Genomic DNA, 10257 nt, shown 5'->3' on the forward strand with positions numbered 1-10257 from the left:
TCGCTTTTCTCTGGACCTTTTCAAGTAGTACCGTGTCCTCCTTCATGTACCGTGACCAGTGCTGGACGCAGTACTCCAGGTGAGGGCATACCATGGCCTGGTACAGTGGCATGATAACCTTCTACGATCTGTTCGTGATCCCCTTCTTTATCATTCCTAGCATTCTGTTTGCCCTTTTCGCCGCTTCCACGCATTGTTTAGAGTTATAGATGGATCAAAATCCAAATGGAATTTTAGTCCTTTTTATATCTCCAGTTCCTCTGCAAAGACTTTGATGAATTCATGGAATAGGGCACTTGTCATTTGACTAGATCTTCCTGATCCCGAAATGTATGTGCATCAAACCAATTTCTTTTGAAGTGGCTTGTACTATGACCACTTAAGAACAGTAGTAGCAGTAAACTTTAATATGTACCACACTGAACACTTACAATATCCCATAACATTTATGTTGTTCTTCAAGATGTTTGATTGTTGTGATTGTGGACAACATCAAGACCTAAATGCATTACATTACATTAGTTTCTTTTATTCCGCCAATACCTTGCGGATCTAGGCAGATTACAAAAGGAAGAGATTCTGGTCATTTCCAGAAGATTACAGGGAAGCTTTTGGTTGGAACATTTGGAGTCTGGTGATGGAATGAGGATATTGGTTGTATCAGGAGTTTGCCTTGACATATTTCTTGAACAACCTGGTTTTTATTTCCCACCTGAAGGTTCTGTAGTTTGGTGCCAAAATCAGTAAATTGGAGATGTGGCTGTCTAGTTTCGCTGTGTTGCGTGGCATAGTCTGTCATGTATTTTTTTACACTGAATGTCTTTGATTGGGGTAGGTGAAAGGTGTCTGAGTTCTCCTTGGTCTGGAAGAGTTGTTCCAAGTTAGGTGAGTGTTCAGGTAGGATAGTCCATTGCTATGCACAGTTTTGCAAAACATTGTCTATCTTTTGTGAGATGACAGTGAAAGTGACTCTTCCTTTCCATCTCACATAGTGCTTCCTGAAAATCATCATGGTTTCATATTGTGGAGACTTTGATTCTTCACTTGACTCTGTAGCACATGAAACAGGACAGCAGCTTCTTCTTGCAACACTTTCTTTCTTCCATGATATTCTCAACTTTGTGCAGCAGGTACACCTTATTAACTTCCCTTCTTGTCCTTTAAATTTGTGATTTAGGGGACAAATTGATAAGAAGTGTGTCAAGCTTGATTGTGACCAGGATATGTACCATACCTTAGTGAGGAGTTTGTGATATGTACTAAGGTCTGGTACATATCCTGGTGAGATATACATTGGTCATCCTCACAAAAATATTATAATAAGAAAGTGAGTGCTGTATGAAGCTTGATTGTGATACACATATGTGCATTCCCAGGGCAGAGCAGATATTGTTTCTACCAGCAATTGCATGCACAAATTTTCCTACATGCAGGACTATCTTTGTGTGGGAGCTTTCAGGGAGGTTATTTTATAAAGGCAGGCACATTTGGGACAGTATATGGAGTGAGAGCTATAATTCTTTAAAACAGACACCCACATGTATGTGGCATGTAAATGATTACAATACTATATATGCATATGTCAAATTTTTGCTTATTCACTATTCTTTAAGTGCATGCTTGCATATCTTCATTAATGCATAATTGCAGATGGGCATACGCAGACAGATTCTGGGTGGAGCAGAGGTAGGGACACACACATAAGAACATAAGAATTGCTGATGCTGGGTCAGACCAGTGGTCCATTGTGCCCAGCAGTCCACTCCCGCGGCAGCCCTTAGATCATAGAACAGTGCCCTAACTGAGTCTAGCCTTACCTGCGTTCATTCTGATTTAGCAGGAACTTGTCTAACTTTGTCTTGAATCCCTGGAGGCTGTTTTCCCATATAGCAGCCTCCGGAAGAGCATTCCAGATTTCTACCTCTCTCTGGGTGAAGAAGAACTTCCTTACATTTGTACGGAATCTATCCCCTTTTAATTTTAGAGAGTGCCCTCTTGTTCTCCCTACTTTGGAGAGGGTGAACAACCAACCCGTCTTTATCTACTTATTCCCTTTATTATCTTGAATGTTTCGATCATGTCCCCTTTCTCTAATCTCTCACTGTACGACAACTCCTCCAGCCCCTTAACCATTTTGGTCACTCTTCTCTGGACCATTCCAATTAGTACTGTGTCCTTCTTCAAGTATGGCAACCAGTGCTGGATGCAGTATTCCAGGTGGGGGGTGTACCATGGCCCAGTATAGCAGCATGATAACTTTCTCCGATCTGTATGTGATCCCCTTATTAATCATTCCTAGCATTCTGTTCACCCCTTTCACCGCTGCGCATTGCACGGATGGCTTCATCGACTTGTTGACCAGTACTCCCAAGTCTATTTCCTGGGGGGATTTCTTCGAGTACTGCACCGGACATCCTGTACTCGTGTATAAGATTTTTGTTACCAACATGCATCACCTTACACTTATCCAAGTTAAACCTCATTTGCCATGTCGCAGTCCATTTCTCGAGCATGTTTATGTCATGTTGCAGGTCTTCACAATCCTTCTGTGTCTTCACTACTCTGAATAACTTCATATCGTCTGCAAATTTTATTACCTTGCTCATCGTACCAATTTCCAGGTCATTTATAAATATGTTGAAGAGCACGGGTCCAAGCACAGAAGCCTGCGGCACTCCACTCGTGACGCTTTTCCAGTCCGAGTATTGTCCATTTACCTCCCACTCTCTGTTTTCTATCTGCCAAACTGTTTTTAATCCACGTGAGTATTTCACCCTCGATTCCATGGCTCACAATTTTTCGAAGTAGTCGTTCATGCAGGACCTTGTCAAATGCCTTCTGAAAATCCATATATACGATACGGAGAAAGGTGATGATAAAAGGGATAGGATGACTTCCTATGAGGAAAGGCTAAAGCAGCTAGGGCTCTTCAGATTGGAGAAGAGTTAGTTAAGGGGAGATATGATAAAGGTCTATAAAATACTGAGTGGAGTGAAATGAGTAGACCTGAATCGCTTGTTTACTGTTTCAAAAAATACTAGGTCTAGGAGACATGCAATGAAGCTCCTAAGTAGTAGATTTAAAACAAACCAGAGAAAATATGTCTTCACTCAATGTATAATTGAATTCTGGAATTTGTTACTAGAGAATGTGGTGAAAGCAGTTAGCTTAGTAGAGTTTAAAAGAGCTTGGTTAATTTTCTAAAAGATAAGTCCATAAGCCTGTATTAAGATGACCTGGGGAAATCCACTGCCTATTTCTAGGATAAGCAGCATAAAATCAGTTTTACTTTTTGAGGATCTTGCCAGGTACTTGTGACCTGGATTAGCCACTGTTGAAATCGGCATACTGAATTTAAGAGTTGCCATACTGGGACAGACCAAAGGTCCATTAAGTTCTTATATTAGCATGCTATATGTCTTCTCTCATATTTTGGGTTTGCCGACTGATTTTGATCAGTGTTCAGTTTTGATGTATCTCTGTTGAAATGTTTGAACACATTTTCTTCATGTGCTCAGTCTTGGTTTGGACTTTGATGACCTTATCTTGAGCAGCTGTGAGCATTGGTTCTGAGCATGTTACACTTTTATCTATGTACTGCACATTATTCTCTGGGCTACAATAAACTGTATTAAATAGCCATGGTCTTCCCTGAAATCACAGGATAGCTCATTCTAGCTACCTGGGAATGAAGGTCTTGGTAAAGACCTGCAAACCAGCAACAGAGTTGGTCACAGACAGCAGGATTGAAATTTACATCATCTCTTCTTATGATTTTGAATCCTGCTGTCCATGGCCATTCTGTTGCTGGTTTATGTGTTTGATTTGAAGTGTTTGGATCCCTCTCTTGATACTTAATGAAGACCGGGTTAGAGTTTAATCTGAAAACTACAGTTAGATGAGCCTGGGCACAGTTGCAATATTGCTAGAGCTGACAAGTTATCCTCCTGCAAGTTACCCAGTTCTGGGAAGGAAATTTTGAATTTCTAATTTCTGATAAGATTATCCTGATGCATTATGGGACATGTTGCACTAATTTCAGTGGGTAGACTCAGGGATTACAAACTGCTTTGGGATGTCAGTAGAAAATTGGGATTAGCCAAAAAATCTCCATCCTGGAATTGGGTAACATGGTAGCTCTGCATTGTGGAACTTTGTCGTGGGCATCACAGATAAACTGGCAGCTTAACTTTTAAGTACTCCCCCAAATTGCAGTTTTCAACCATTTTGCTTCCTTTTGTGGAATGGAAACCTTAGGAGATGAACAGTGATGAAGGAGCATTTCTTATCTAAAATCTTCCAAAGATTTATCTGTGGACCATCTCAGAGATTCTACGGATTCCACACCATTTATCAAAATGGCTTTTTGAATATTTTTTCATGAGATTATTTGTGTAAAATAAAAGATATTCAGCATTCACATCCCATTGTGATGTTTGAGTCTGGCTTTTTGATATGGCCTGGTGTTGCCATCTTGAGAAGAGGGGGGAATTCGGACTTGTAATACTGCCTTTTTGTAGTTATACAACCACATTCAAAGTACTTTAGATATAGGCACTTTATGTATTTTCCCTATCTGTACCAGTGGGCTCACAATCTACCTAATGTACCTGGGGCAGTGGAAGATTAAGTGACTTGCCCAGGGTCAAAGGAGCAGTGCAGGGATTGAACCCACAATCTCAGGGTGCTGAGGCTGTAGCTCTAACCACTACATCACACTATCCTGCTTGTTTTGTTTGAAAAAAGATTCTTTAATATGCTATTGTGACAATCACAGCTAGTACTGTAGTGATTTTGGCAAGATTGCCAGATAGCAAACCTCCTGCCTCACAAAGTTACATTGGATGATTTTATCAGCATTTTTCTCTTTTCCTGCTGTTCAGGCATAAGTTCAACTTGAAGAGGCTTAGACCATTAATGTTGGTAAATCAGCACTTCCTAAATCTGTGCTTGGGACCCAGCAACCAGACAGGATTTTGGGATACCCAAAATAAATATTCAAGAGATCTATCTCCATGCACTAGTGGGGCAATTCTATTAAATAGCTATTAACATGAGTTATGCACATGAATGTTTAGAATACTAGTATATATTTGTGTCTATACACACATGCATGCCTATATGCCAACATAGAAACATCAAGGGATATGAAGGCCAAATGGCCCATTCAGTCTGCCCATACATAGCATTCACTATCTGCTCCTCTCCCTAAGAGATCCCACATGCCTGTCCCATGCTTTTTTTTAATTCAGACATAGTCGTTGTCTCCACCACCTCTACCAGGAGACTATTCCATGCATCTACTACACTTTCTGTAAAAAAGTATTTCCTTAGATTACTCCTGAGCATATCACTTCTATGCCCTCTCATTCTGGAGCTTCCTTTCAAATGAAAGACTTGCCTCTTGCACATTTATGCCACGTAGGTATTTCCCATCTCCCACTTTTCAAATCTTTAAGTTTATCCCCATATGCCTTATGATGAAGACCACTTACCATTTTAGTAGCCTTCCTCTGGACTGACTCCATCCTGTTTATATCTTTTTGAAGATGCGGTCTCCAGAATTATACACAATATTCTAAATGAGGTCTCACCAGAGTTTTATGCAGGGGCATCAATGCCTCCTTTTTCCTACTGGCCATACCTCTCCCTATGCACCCAAACATCCTTTTAGCTTCTGCCTTCACCTTTTCAACCTATTTGGCCATCTTTAGATTGTCACATACTATCACACCCAAGTCCCACTCCTCTTTTGTGTACAAAAGTTCTTCACCCCCTAAACTGTACCGTTCCCTCAGGTTTTTGCATCCCAAAAGCATGACATTGCATTTCTTAGCATTAAATCTTAGCAACCACATTTCAGACACATTCTTCATAGCAGACACATTCTTCAAGCTTCGCTAGGTCCATCACAGGTATCTACTCTAGTGCAGATTTTGGTATCACCCTTAAAGAGGCAACTCTTACCTGACAGCCCTTCAGCAATATCGCTTACAAAAATGTTAAAAAGAACAGGCCCAAAAACCAAACCTTGAGGTGCACCACTGGTAAGATCCTTTTCCTCAGAGAGATCTTTTGACCACTATCCTCTGTCGCCTTCCACTCAACCACTTCATGACCCAGTCTGTCACTTTGGGCCCATGCCACCTAAGTGCTATTCTGCAATTATCTGCTTAACTTACATAGCATATTTTTGCAAGGGGGGCATACACAGGAGTGGAGTATGGCAAGACCCAAACTTACATGTATAATTTATAGCATACTGTAAGTTATGTGTGCATTAGTGGCATTTAGGTGCTAACACATGCTTTCCAGCCTATGGACCATGATTCCTCTTGGCCTGCAGAAGCACAGGCAATTCTCAGAATCTTCTCCACCATGACTCACCACTGTGAAAGCATGAGTTTTGTGGCATTGGAAGTATGGGTTAGTCTCGCAAGACGTGAAATCATGAAACCAACCTGAACTTCCAGCACTGCATGGCTCAATATTGCAGGTTGCTGAGTCATGATGCTAGAAGTTCAGGTTGGTCTTATAGTTTCAAGTCTCATGAGACTTGACACCAGAAGACCAACCTAAACTTCTAGTACTGCACGACTCAAGTTTGTTGGGAGCTGAGTTGCAGCAAGGAAGAAGAAATCCCTTTGTTTTTTCATTTACTATAGCCAGGTGAGGGGAAAAACTGGGTGAAGACTGGGGAGGGAGACAGGAGAGAGAGAGAAACTGGGTGAAGGCTATGAGGAGGAAAACAGAGAGAGAGAGAGAGAGAAAGATTGCATGAAGGCTGGGGGACATGAGAAAGAAATTGAGTGATGGTGGTGAGGGATATATGAAAGAGGGAGAAAGAGACTGGGTGAAGGTTGGTGGTGGGGGGGGACAGATGAGAGACAGAGCATGAATGTGTGCACACACTCACACATGTATGTCTTGACTTCCGAATGTTATGAAATATATAATGTGACCCCTAATAAAAAAAAATAGGTTGGACAAGCCTGTACTAATACATCAGCTCTGACTGGCATAAGGAGTTGTGCCTAAGTGTTAAGTGCATTAATGCCCAGTTAAACTAATATGCTATAAAAGTTAAGTAAGTACCGTCATTCCTTTGCAGAATAGGCTTCTACCAGGCACACTATTATAGAAATGCCCCCTATGGGTTAAATTTAGGTGCTAAGTGGAACTGTCATAATGAATAATAGTGTATTAGAGTAAATCCACACAGTGGAATAGTAAGGGTGAGCAGCGCCCCTCCCCTCCCTCTTCCCCTCCCCCATCACACGTGCCTCCTTTCCTTTCCCTGTACCTTTTTAACTTCTCCCGCATGAGCAGCGTGCCCATGTCATTGTCAGCTTGCCCTTTGACATCACTTCTTAGGCGTGGGTCCCGGAAGCGACGTCAGAGAGAGCGCTGCAGCAACCTTGCACCAGGGAAGTAAAAAAGGTACAGGGGAAGGCAAGGGGCACTTGTGTGTGATAAGGAAAGGAGGAGGGGCCAGAGAGGAGGAGGAGGGGTGTGGTGCCCTTAGGAAGACTGCATCCGGGGCAGATCTCCCCCCCCCCCCGGCACCCCTCTTTCTATGCCACTGAGTCCACATATGTGTCTAACTGCCATTATAGAAGACTAGTGTGAGTCTGTTTATGTGCCTAAATTTAGGTGTGAGCACTTATGCCAGTTTAAAGGCTGGTGTAAGTGCTCATGCCTAACTGTAGGTAGTTAGATCAGGGGTGTCAAAGTCCCTCCTCAAGGGCTGCAATCCAGTCGGGTGTTCAGGATTTCCTCAATGAATATGCCCGAGATCTATTTGCAGGCACTGCTTTCGTTGTATGCTAATAGATCTCGTGCATATTCGTTGGGGATATCCTGAAAATCCGACTGGATTGCGGCCTTCGAGGAGGGACTTTGACACCCCTGAGTTAGATGCATAACTGCCTACACTCTGTAACATGTGCACACAAGTTCTGGGCATGCCCCGACACATCCACGCCTGTTTGTAGTTGCACACTATGAATTTTGCATGCTAATTGGCACTAGTTAATGCCAGTTAACATCAATTACCTCATTATCAAAATAAGTTACATATGCAACAGACTTTATTCTATAACTTGCATGTGCAACTTTGTGAGCTAAACGTTAAGTTGGGCATCCAGTTTTATAGAATTAAGGGATATTTGTCCAGTGCAAACAAATTGGTCTCATGCATATTCATTAGGGGTATCCTGAAAACCTGACTGGCTGCAGTATTCCAAGAAAAGTTTGGGAGTCTCTGTGCTAAATAGTTGCGCTATGTCTTACAGTGGGTGAGGAGAGGCAGCGCATAGGATAAAACAGGCTTACTCAGGAACTCGAAGCTTGCTCTGACACAAAATCGGAGAATTGCTGCAGCAGATACAAAAATAGATAAAAGACCCAATTCATTAAGGCATTTTCCCTTAGACAGAGAGAAGACAAATCATGAATGAGGCTTATGTTGAGTTGTCAGCTAGAGCTTGGCTGCCACCTGACTGGCGTTAACATTCCCAACGCTAGAGTGAATCCATAACTGCAGGAAGAATCGGCATTGAGCTTTAATGCAAACAGCAATGCAGGAGATGTCAGAATTTAGTATTAATTCAGTGTAAGGAAGTCATCATTCAGCTTTATATCAAGCCTGAAGTAGGGGAGGGGGAGTATAGGTGCCCTAAATTTTCTTGTGGCCCCCCCTCATTATCATTCCAGTTCTTCACCCTTACCATTTTTCATGATCCACCATCCTTTCTTCCCCATCTCCCTTTCCAGGCTCCTTTTTTCCTTCCCCCTTCTGTTTCAGGTCCCTGTGTCCATCTCACAATGTCCTATTCAGGTTCTTGCTTTCCACAACCTTTCCAAAATTCTGGTTCTTCTCCACGCACCACTGGGCAAGTCAGAACCACACTGGTACTAGTTTTTGGCATGTTGGCAGTATTCCGCAGAACATCTCCTTTCAACTTGCTTGCTTAGGAAGGAGGAGAAGAAGAATGTGCAGCCACAGAGACAGGAAGCAGGCTTTCTTTGTTCTTTTACTACTGGCCTGTCTACGGTCACCATGATGATGAATCCCACAAAGGATAATGAGGGCAGATGGAGAAGTGGGTTCACGTCCTGTAAGGATTGCAACTCATCTTTCTGTTATGCTAGTGTGGAGTAGAAAAATATTGACATAGTGTACAGGCCGATATCACAAAAATTTGAGCACTGGTATTACTGAAGGATACAGCAGGGGAAGCCTTCATTTAGTATTAATATGGGGTATACCATAGGGGAAGTGATCATTCAGTGTTAAAGCAGAATATGCTGCAGAAATAAGTATTTATTTATTTTATTTATTTAACTTATATTCTGCTTATCCACTAATCTATGTGGATCACAATGTACATATTTTATTAGTGCAGACTATGCTAAAGGCTAAGGCATTATTCAGTATTAAAGCAGGGCACCATTGTTTTGTATTGGCTGTTGAGAGAGTCATTGTTGAGTGGTGGTGCATGACATGCTGCAGAGGGAGTCGTTCTTTACTGCTAGAGCAGGAAATGCTGCAGGGTAAATTATTGTTCAGCGTTGTTGCAGGGGAATGTGGAGTTCACCTTCTTTGGAACTTGGGAACTGCACTCATCTGGTCTTCATGCCCTGTGGTGTTTATGGACCCCCATGCCCCTCTGAATGTTCCACAGCTGCCAGCACAAGCGAGGAAGGGTCTAAAGGGGGAGAGAGCCAATCTGATATTTTAAATAGTGCCAAGAGTTACAGTTTGCCAAATAAATGACTGATCTTATCTTCTCATCTATTTTGTAAAAAAAAAAAAAAAAAAAGGAAAAAATGAATTAAAAATTTTAAAATTTAAAAAATGAGTGCTTTTCATGTGATTTGTTAATTCCTTCTTGTTTCTTAAGCAAAGTTAAAAAAAAAAAAAAGCATTTGGCTCACTGCCTAGATTTAGTACAGTTTTGACCATAAGTTGTCAAAAGATCTTTTCTCAGTCTGATTCTCTTGCAGTCTCTATCTTGTTTCTTCTGTCTCTGTTTTTCTCCATCTGCCTCTTTCTGTTGCTATCCATCCTTGTCTCTATATATAATCTCTGGGTGAGAAGACACTGTTCAAATATATCTTTTGATGTGGAGGGGTCTTGTGAAGGGGAGCGGAAAGCTCAGGGGTGAGAGAGGGAAGGGGCCAGGGTGGGATGGAGTATCTGGCAAAAGGCCAGCAGCAGGAAAAGGTGGGCACAAAGAATGAGATAAGATGCGT

This window comes from Geotrypetes seraphini, chromosome 5 (genome assembly GCF_902459505.1).
Source record: "Geotrypetes seraphini chromosome 5, aGeoSer1.1, whole genome shotgun sequence".
Taxonomy (NCBI): domain Eukaryota; kingdom Metazoa; phylum Chordata; class Amphibia; order Gymnophiona; family Dermophiidae; genus Geotrypetes; species Geotrypetes seraphini.